We start from the raw sequence: 10,764 nt of genomic DNA, 5'->3' as shown, positions 1-10,764 counted from the left end.
AACCCAATATAATGGGAGTGGTAAATTGACAAGGCTGTACAGATAACAGGATCCCAGCCCACTGTAAGGGTGTGTTTTCATTTCCTGCCAGTGTCATGAGGCAGAATGGGCTTGTATGATCGTTACCAACAACAGTTTGTGGGCAAAACGGGAAGGTTTGAACAAATAAAGGTGGGTCATGTTCAGCCAGGAAATGATTCAACCAAAATGTATTTAATGACTTACTTTTTAAAGTATGGCATATCCCTCATTATGCTTAGTAACAGGTTATTTTAACTTCAACAGTAAAAAGTTACTCCAAAATAGTAGACACCACACTTCAGAATCGGCTTTGTTATTTGTTAAAGATTTACAGTCTCGGCTTTGAATTAAGGGCAGGACGTGCAAGCCAAAAGAAGCTTAGACTCCCTTTGAATCAGATCATGATGACACTGAGTTTTTTTTTTTTGCAATCATCCACCTGCAATTGATTGAGGAAGAGTCTAACTTCTAGTTTGAAAAGCAAATTTTTATATTACAAGATTCAGCAAAAGTGGAGCAGAGAAGGTAGCAGAGAGATTAAACACGGAAGAAGTTATGAGGAGAGCTGAAATTTTTTTCCCCTCTCCTTTTGTTTATTTTGCTTTCTGCATGTCAGGACTTATTCCTAAAATCTTTCTCTTGCAGCTTTAATGTGAAATCCTTCTTACTTTGGGAATTCTTAACATTTGACCATAACTCAGATTTGACAAATTTGATAACTTTTTACCTACAAGTACATTTGAATGTTTTTAATATCTGATTATGTGCACATGCCTCTTTCTCAGGCAGTATCACATTCCAGATGTGCATATCTTTGTCTAAGAGTCTGCTGTTACATTTCACACTTTTCTGGGATTTTGCAGCATGGAGCACCGCAGACATTTTTGGAGGACCTTAACGGAGTGATGCACTGTTCCTAAATCTGTACAGACATGTCTGTCCTGCATACATGCACAGATGGTGTGGACTTATTCATACCTTAATGATTTGATTCATCGGTGTACCTGTGGGCCATAAAACTTTGCTGAGCCAGGACATGTGGCTATAGGCTGACTCAGACAGGGTTACGCCCAATACAGAGTGGTTTGTTTAATCGGAGGATAATAAAAACATGACAACACTTAAATATAGGTTCTTGTAGTGGCATGGATTTGTCAGCCTGTATGTATGGCGCTCAGATTCTCCCTTTAGAGGTTCCTTATTCTTCTCTGTCCCTCCTTTTTTTTTTAGGTCTTTTTATCTAATCTGCTGACATGCTTGTAAGGGATGCTATGCAATTATACTAGTTACATGATGCAAACTGCCAAGTTTTAATTTAATGAAACCCCTGCACACATGCATTTAAAGTAGTGCACATTTTACAGTAAACAAGCTGTTAAAACATGTCTGTGTTTGGACATAAAATAGAAAAACACTGAGGCAAGCTGAGAAGCACGGGGGCTTTCTGATTAATGATATTTACAAGTTTAAAATGTCTCTCTTTTCACCTCTAGACTCTTGGAATTACAAGAATCCTTTCTGGACTTTTAGTACAGGCAAAATCCTTTTAAGTTTTCCTGAGCTCCAGGGTCATAGATAGGGGAGCAAATTCATCGACAGTCCCATTGTGTTGCCTTGATTACTGCTTGTATCTTTTCAGCCCATGCAACTCTCTTTGTTTCTCTGAAAAACTTCTTGAGGCTAAACAACCAAAGCAACTTGCCAAACTATGAGCAGGGGTGCTGTGTTATGTGTTGTCTGGATGGTATGCGTTGCCTGAGGTGCCTCTAGAGGGACTCTTATAAATTACATCTTGCTGTTTCTGTTGTTTACAAAGATTCAAATCACTAAAATGCTCACTAGAAACACAGTAAACTGCAATTCTTTTCCCTTGTTATTAGAACTGGAAAGACGTTTTTATACAACTTATAAATTAACTATGCATGATTCTACGTGTGGGCTGGCATTAAAGCAAGCTGAATATATTTGGGTCATTTTAAATCCTTTACCCACACCAGACACATTTCCTTTGATCAGTTCAAATTTAAACTTTTTAAAACAATGCCCGTCTGTCTGTCTGTCTGTCTGTCTGTCTGTCTGTCTGTCTGTCTGTCTGTCTGTCTGTCTGTCTGTCTGTCTGTCCGTCCGTCCGTCCGTCCGTCCGTCCGTCCATCCGTCCGTCCATCCATCCATCCATCCATCCATCCATCCATCCATCCATCCATCCATCCATCCATCCATCCATCCATCCATCCATCCATCCATCCATCCATCCATCCATCCATCCATCTATCTATCTATCTATCTATCTATCTATCTATCTATCTATCTATCTATCTATCTATCTATCTATCTATCTATCTATCTATCTATCTATCTATCTATCTATCTATCTATCTATCTATCTATCTATCTATCTATCTATCTATCTATCTATCTGGAAAAAAAAAGAAAAAAACTCTTCCTCACCCACTGCGGGTGGTCTCCCTTTTTCCCTCCAAGCTCAGGTCCTCTACCAGAGGCCTGGGAGCTTGAGGGCTCTGCACAGTACCTTTGCTGTTCCTAGAACTGCCCTTTTCTGGTCCAATATGTCTGATGTATTTCCAGGGATCTGCTGTAACCACTCCTCAAGTTTGGGGGTCACTGCCCCGAGTGCCCCAATGACTGCTGATGGCTTGACCTTCCAGGTTTTCTCCATCTTTTTTGAGCCCCTGGTATTTCTCTATTTTCTCATGTTCCTTTTTCCTGATGTTGCAGTCACTTGGTATTGCTATGTCAACCACAACAGCTTTCCTCTGCTTTTTGTCCTTTTTGGCTCAGTCATTCTCTACCATCTTTGGGGGTTTTTCCCACTTTGACCTTATGGTTTCCAGCCCATACTCTGCACAGATGTTCCTGTAAACTTTTCCAGCCACTTGGTTATGGCGCTCCATGTAAGCTTTCCCTGCAAGCATCGTACACCCGACAGTTACATGCTGAATTGTCTCAGGAGCCTCTTTGCGACTGGGGTCATGTCTTGTGTGGTAGATCTGGGCCTCTATTCCTCTGATTCTGAGGGCCTGCTCCTGTGCAGCCATGATGAGGGCCTCTGCACTCTCTGTGGGCCTCAGACCACCTTTGTCTAGCCATTAGTAGGATTTCCTGATATCCGCCACTTCGATTATGTTTAGGTGGTACATCCCATGTAGGGGTTTATGGTATGTGCATGGTTAGTGTCTTAACATCTGTGGCCTGTATCTTATCCTTTGGCCAACTTATTATTCCTGCATGGTATCTGATTACTGGTAGAGCGTAGCTGTTTATTGCCCGAAACTTATTCTTGCCATTGAGCTGGCTTCTTAGGACCTGCCTCACTAGTTGGAGGTAATTGGCCCTAGTCGCCTTCCTTGTCACCCCTTCAAGGTTGCCATTTGCTTGTGGGATTCCGAGGTACTTGTAAATGTCCGCAATGTCTGCTGTTGCTCTTTCTGGCAGTGAGATCCTACCTTCTACCTTCTACCTGCCCTCTCTTAGTCACAATCCGACCACACTTCTCTAGTCTGAGTGACATTACGATGTCTGTGCTGTAGATCTGTGTGGTATGGATCAGTGAGTCAATGTCTCGCTCATTCCTGGTGTACAGATTGATGTCCTCCATGTAGAGGAGGTGACCGATAGTGGCCCCGTTCCTGAGTCCTCTGCAAAACAGCAAAAACAGCAGTGGGGACAGCGCATCTCCGTAGTATATGCCACATTTGATGGAATTTTGTGCAAATATATATATATATAATTACAACTATATCTATGCAACTACTGTGTTGATATATTGAATTTTTCTATGTATAAAATACATAAATTACAAATATATATTGTTTTTAGAGTAAAGATAGAAGTTATTTTTTCAAACCTTGTTTTGCATTCCTCAGGATGTGTAAAAACACTCATTACAAAATACTGACTGAGTTTATCATAATTCATGCATGACAGGGTTAATATATAAATGATATATAGTAATTGGAAATATTTAGGATAAAGGATGAAGCCACTGTAGAAAAAAAAAAATTTACTTGAGGTTTGGATCATTGTGATTAGTACAATATGATAATATATACCGAAGATAAATGTTTTTCAAAAATCAATTAGTACATCTTGCTACATAGAAATCTGTGTTCAGTAGATCTTATGATAAAGAAATGTCATGAGCTCCGATAATATAATCAGTGTGACATTTAACTCGATTTAGCTTGGTCTTTAGCGTGAGCAATGGAAAAAAACTGGGTCCAACAGGGATGTATGAAGCTGTTTAAAGAAGTGATGTATCATCTTCAGACTTGTGCAGGCAGATCTGTCTGATGCAAAACTGCGTCTGGCTGAATAATCCATTAAGCATGGTAGAAATCAAAGCTCCCCAGGGCCAAACAAAGTATTATGACTTCTTTAGGTCACGCATCAGACTTCTTACTTTTACTTAAAAAAGAAAACAAAGACAAAATGTGGAGATTAAAAACTGATTAGATGGAATACTTTTGTTTTAATGACAGTTTGAATAACAGTAAATAAGATCAGTACTGCGGAGCTCATCATGACCAGACCTTGTCTTCATCCATCATACCCTGCAATGACACATGCTTCTGTTTTGTGTTACCTTAACAATCTGATTGCAAAAACACCCCCCCCCTTCAGTATATTCACTGATACTCATAACAATGCATCATAGAAAAAAAATGAGTAACAATTAAATAAAGTCAAAAGAAAAATATTATACATTCAGTTATGAAACGGATTAAGAGTGAATGCGACAGGAAAAATATTTACCCTCACAAAGGCCAAACTTATCACAAGGCACTGGAGAGTATTGATTTTAATGGAATTGCCACATTAGACACTTTTTCTTCTCTTTACCTACCCATTATTATGCCTTTGATCATATTTATCTCCACTAGTTATAAAAATAGCCTGAGGCATGACTGAGAGAATCCAGAAGCCTTTTTCCTTCAATGGGTGTTGTCATTTAAAAGAAAACAGTTGAACAGACAAAATGGTAAGTGAGGTAATCCTGATACACATTTGTTAAAAAATTCAGTTTCAATTAGCGATTCAATCAATTAAAAGCTTCCTTTAGAAATAATCTGACATTTTGCTCTGTTTTTCTTTTAAACCTATGATGCACAACCAGGACTGTGTGAAAAGCTGTTGCCACTGCTAGAGAAAAGAAAACATACCGATTAGGAGTAAAATTAAAATAAGAATCAGAAAACCATGTAAACTTCCTTTACTTCCGGCTACGGCTAAGTATCAGAGCAATAAGCTAGGCCATTTTACCTTGTAATAATATCCATCTTGGCTTGTTTGACAACACAGTCTCTCTGTTGTTAAAACAGTTGAACAAGCTTTGTATAAGAGCAAAGCAGTGAATCCAAGAAACACAGCTACATTTTTGTTAATATTTCTAAACTTTTCTTGAAAGGTTATTAATTGACAAAATATTCTACTCCTGATGAACACTTGGCAATGCGTATTAAATATATTTGATCAGTAGGATGAATTAAATACATATTTTGAACAGATTTTAGAGTTACTTTTTAGAAAATGTCTTTATCACAAGGAAACACAGAAGACTCAGAAAATGAATTCTGTCATCAGAGATATGGATTTTTAGATTAAAGAGTACATGGTTTCAGTCGAACGGTCTAAGCTATAATTAAGTGCACAAAAAAAACAGGGAAAAAAACACATTATCTTTTAGGTTACATTATTTATTAGAATGTATAACTATTCTTTGTTTTCGATTAAATTAACCTTTTACACTCTGTGACCTACTCAGGTTACTTAACTAAAAAACATGAAGTAACCTGAGCAGGCTACACCTGGACCCATTAGGTTTGAGGCCCAACCCAACAACTACTGCTGTCTCAAATTACATCCCCTGGCCAGGGCTGTCACAGACACAGTTAATCCCAAAGGTATACCTACAGTACATACAAAGAGGTTTGCTTCAACCTTGTTGTGGTATCCTCTTAAAAAGACCCAAATGTAGTCATCTTACTCAATACATCCATTAAACCCATATAACTTTTTAGGTTATCCATACATTTAAATAAATATTATGATAGAAAGCATGACTGGAATTAAAGCGTCCCCAATGAGTCACTTAAATACTAAATGATTAAAGTGCTTACAGCTAATTTTACTGTTTTACTGGATGCAGCCAAATCCATTTATCTCACAATGTTTAGTCTCCCACTAGATTTTATGCTAAACATCCATTCCTGAAAGTGAATGTCAAAGCATGATTTTTTTAAAAACTGACTTTTAAATGATGCTAGGAAAGTTATAATGCACTCTGAAGTTGTGGATGTTCCTACATAATGAGAGCCCACTGCTGTTTTTTTAAAAGAGCATTTAAACAGTTAAAGTTAAGCCAAGAAAGTCTGCAGGCTTTTTTTTTCTGGTCTTTGTGCCAGATTTATGAAAGTCATTGATCATCTGTTCATCCTGAAAGGGGTTCTCTTATTTCAAATATTTTAGATATCAGATCTTTAAGCCATTTCTCTTTCCAAATATCTTGAATGGTATAGTAATGGACAAGAGCTCAGACAAAGTCAGGTGAATTAGTTTACTCTAGTTGTGAAATAATCTGGATTTTAAATCTAGCATGACTATCTAAGCTTGTGAAACACCACACAGCTAACTGTGCTCCACCCTCAGAGGAGTTGCCTTACTTTAATACTTAGAGACAAAGAGAGGGCTGTGGCTCGGGCAGGTCCAGGCGCCGCTGTATCACACACACACACCCCTCACTGTGTGCTTTGTGTGCCAGATTTGCTTCTACCATCACAGTTATTCTCTCAGCATCTGAGGGAATGTTTTTGCCCCTTTGGTCTAGAATGTGATATATGAGGAGATGCATATATGACTCAGGTCTTTAGTCTGTGTAGATATCTTTGAAATAATATGATGTTGTGGCTTAAAAAAAGCATATACAATAGGGGCAACTGTAGGCAGTTTACTAAATATTTGGATTTTTCTTATTTCTTTGGTTACACAGCTGTTCACTTATTATGGCATATTTGATATATTAGGAATTAAACATAATAGGAACATGCTTAATAATGCTATGTTATGGTTCTCCCCTTTTGGACTTTGAGTTTTTAGTTATCTATATCATTTGCTATTGTTGTCTAGTTGATTTTTGGTTTATTTTCCATTTTATATTATATTTAAGCTGTGTTTTTGGAGTTACTCTCTGTTGCCCCCTTGTGCCTGTCTCTTGTCCCCTAGCTCCATTCTAGTTACTTCTATCCACACCTGCTCCATATCAGCTCTTTAGTCCATTCTTTGTTCTGTTCCCCATGTATACACTTCTTCTGCAGTTCCTCATTGCTGGTTTGTTGTTGTTACTTGGCTCCCCATGTGTTTCCCCCACATATCTCCTGGTTTTTGGTTTCCTGTATTTTGATGCTGGGCTTTGTTTCAGTTGCCTTTTAGATTTCATTAAACCTACAGGAACATATCTCTGCCTCCCTTATCTCTGAATTTGGGTCCTCAACCAACTTCCACCCAACTTTTACATGCTATTCTTTTAATGATGAAGCTTCACAGACAGAAAAGAATAGAATCATTGTGAGTCATTTATCAACACAGTTCATTCATGAAGAATGAACATTTAACACCATGAAGCAGCTATTATGAGGCCATAAATTTTCACCCAGCAACTGAGTCAAAACCCAGTGGCCTCAATGTTCGCAACCCTCATCATGTACTCTACTTAGGTTGAGTATTTTGTAGAACTAATACTCACCGATTGAGTTGATGATGCTGTTTGTTCTCCAACAAATCTCAGAAGCCGTGACAGAAAAGCAGCATGTAAGATTACCATAGAATATGCTTTATTGTTCTCTCTGGGAAATTTTGTCATAGACTCAAAAGTGTGTAACGCATAGTAGCAGCTGCCATTAGAAAACAACTGAATGATTGAATTACACACGGTAGTTTATATCTGAAATCAATAAGTAGCACTGCAATTTCTTTAGAAGGATTGGTGTTAAAGTTCCATACAAACAGATACGTCTATAATTATTTTGAAGCCATATATATATATATATATATATACATATATATATATATATATATATATATATATATATATATATATATATATATATATATATATATATATATATATATATATATATATATATATTCCTTGCACTTCACAATTCAGCATGACACTGCTGTTGTTTATCACAATAATCACACTAAATCAGTGGTCTGTGGATGTGATTGATGAAATGTGAAAAAGGTCAAGCAGTATAAATCCCTGTAAAAGGCTATGTAAAAACCTTAACAAAATATACTGCACAGGCACACAGAGTTACCAGGAACAAGATCTCTTGACTTAAGGATTCCATAAAAATTAGATTTTGGAATAATGTGTCTAACATTATCAGGACATTTGTTTAATGAGGCCAAAAAGAATGTGTATGTGATTCTGATTCAATTAGTCTTAGAATATGATTTAAATGGACCTTGTACTCTGGAATCTAACAGAATTCAACTGAAAGTTTAACTTCAGTGAGTTGGAACTAAATTGATCTAGCTCATCCTGTGAACCAACACTTAAGTATTTAACAGATGTGCAGAGGAACTGCATTCCTCCCCTGACCTTTTAATTTTCTGCAGTCTCTTTTTCCACAATTATTTGTGCCTTTTATAGAATGGCATGAGGGCAGTTCCTTTCACCCTCTCCTTTTTCTCTCTGCCCACTTTCACTGTACAGACAAAGCCTGCGTTGTCTGCTGAAATTCTGTGTTGAGAGGACAAGCTTTGAGTCAATGTCTCACTGAATGCCTTGGAAATCATCTTGTGAAGGGAGTCTCCTCATTTGTGGGCCTGTGCCTTGTTCAGTGTTGCACTTCTGGTTTTGTGACTCATGCATACTAAAGCGAAAAGACACTACAACCATGCATGGTGATGCTTTATTTCAAGGAATTCTTCCAAAGGGATTGCTACTTTAAAAACCAACAAATTTTAATCATTAAATATTGAAACAGAGGTTGTATTTTTTTTATGTACTCTAAATCTGATAGGGATTTGTTACAACTTTAAATATTTGAATAACTCTCTCCCCTGCCACTTCCACTCAGGATCATTGTCTATGCTACTGTTCTCTGGAGTGAAAGAATGGAGGCCGACATTTACGGCAAAGTGAATATCAAGAGCAACATAAATGTTTGATGAAGAAACATGAAATCTACAATTGGAGCAAGAGTGTAGATTATTTTATTCTGTTTTTTTATTTTTTTTTGCCAGTGTTTTCTCTGTGGTAGAGCTTGTGTGTTTCTGCCTGTTTCCAAGGGAATTTAAAAGCAGCCTTTATTATGGTGTAACACTGAGGAGATCTACTGTCAGAGGGGGCCAGTAGTCTGAAGCACCAATTGCTGCACATGCACAGTGACTTGCAGAGGTATTCACTTAATTCATTCCTCATTTTGTATTGGGTAAACCATGTTTAGCTGCAATTAGAGCTGCAGGTCTTTTGGGGCATGTCTCTACCAGCTTTGCACTTCTGTAGACAACAGTACACGATAGTTTTCTGTTTCCCACCCGTATATTACAGTCAAATTTGTAAAGTCCATAAATAATAGTTTTCCTTTTGACCACTTCTTCCAGCTAATCTAAAGAGCCTCTTTCAAGCCACCAAACTACTCCTTTCTGGTCCTCTGATTGATGCTCTTGATGCCTAACCTCTCAGTTGGGTTTGAGACTATTGTGTTAGTGCTGTATGATGGACAAAGCAATTATTTGCAAGATACTTAAAGCTTAGGGTATTGTTTTAAAACAAATCTACAATAAACTCAAGTAATACCCTTTCTCTGTTGTGTTTGCCAAGTATTTGGTCTTCATAATACTATTTGTTCATCAATGTTCTCTAACAAACCTATGAGGCTTTTGAAGGACAGCTGGATTTCTACTTGGAGTGCTTTACATAAAGTGGATTCTGTTTAGGTGCCTTAGGAAGGAAGTCCGAATTTTAATGATTTTATTTAGGGTTATTAGAATAACAATAGTTCAATATAAATGCTCTATGTAAGTAAATAATGCAACCAAGATGCAATTTTTGGCATCTACTTAAACTGAGCTACTTTAACACATTTTTTTATATAAGCAGAATATGAAAAATAACAATTGTGTTTGGCTGTAACACCATCCTGGAGAGAAATATCAGCTGTGCAGCTGCCAACTCCTTTGATTATAGATGTTGGAGCTCTGCTTTTCAGTGTAGTCCTGTTTCTCTTACTGTGACTGGCTGGATGTGCTCTCTTTGATCTTCTGACATGGGAGTTGGCTCGGAGCTCATCTGCCTGGCTGTGTGTTTCCTGGACGGGGGCAGCTTGTGGAGGTGGTTGACAGTTACTTTTTGTATCTCTGCTTCTGTCTCCTTGAACCCCAGTCGGCCTCGGCAGATGGCCGCTCACACTGAGCCTGATTCTGCTAAAGATTTCTTCCTGTTAAAAGAAGTTTTCCTCTCCACTGTCACTACAAGCATGCTTGGTGTCAGGGATTGCCTTTCAGTGAGTCGATGCAATCAACTGATTTTCCTTAGATATAAAACTTTGAATCAACTTGACTGTATGATCTGGTAAAATTGTCTCTGTAAAGTGCATTGAGATGACATGTGTTGTGAATTGACACTATATAAATAAACTAAATTGAATTATATATATATTTTCATTGTAGGTTTGTAAAAAAAAACAAACCGAAAACCCTATTCCTCTTCCAAAT

Source organism: Cyprinodon tularosa, unplaced genomic scaffold (genome assembly GCF_016077235.1).
Source record: "Cyprinodon tularosa strain WSP-4 unplaced genomic scaffold, ASM1607723v1 ctg12, whole genome shotgun sequence".
NCBI classification, from domain to species: domain Eukaryota; kingdom Metazoa; phylum Chordata; class Actinopteri; order Cyprinodontiformes; family Cyprinodontidae; genus Cyprinodon; species Cyprinodon tularosa.
Note: the sequence above shows the minus strand (reverse complement) of the source record.